Source organism: Osmerus eperlanus, chromosome 22 (assembly GCF_963692335.1).
Source record: "Osmerus eperlanus chromosome 22, fOsmEpe2.1, whole genome shotgun sequence".
Classification (NCBI taxonomy): domain Eukaryota; kingdom Metazoa; phylum Chordata; class Actinopteri; order Osmeriformes; family Osmeridae; genus Osmerus; species Osmerus eperlanus.
Window position 1 is genome coordinate 12827650 of NC_085039.1, and position 377 is coordinate 12828026.

Consider the following 377-nt stretch of genomic DNA (forward strand, 5'->3'; position numbering starts at 1 on the left):
GATCAACAAATGAGATGTTGTTTACAGAGAAGAGATATGGTGTCGTTGTAGTATCAGAGAGAGAGAGAGAGAGAGAGAGAGAGAGAGAGAGAGAGAGAGAGAGAGAGAGAGAGAGAGAGAGAGAGAGAGAGAGAGAGAGAGAGAGAGAGAGAGAGAGAGAGAGAGAGAGAGAGAGAGAGAGAGAGAGAGAGAGAGAGAGAGAGAGAGAGAGAGAGAGAGAGAGAGAGAGAGAGAGAGAGAGAGAGAGAGAGAGAGAGAGAGAGAGAGAGAGAGAGAGAGAGAGAGAGAGAGACACAGAGTCCAGCCTGGCTGAGTGAGCTGTCGCCCTCTGGTGGTGAACCCACCCAACACCCATAACAATCCTCAACAATCAGATG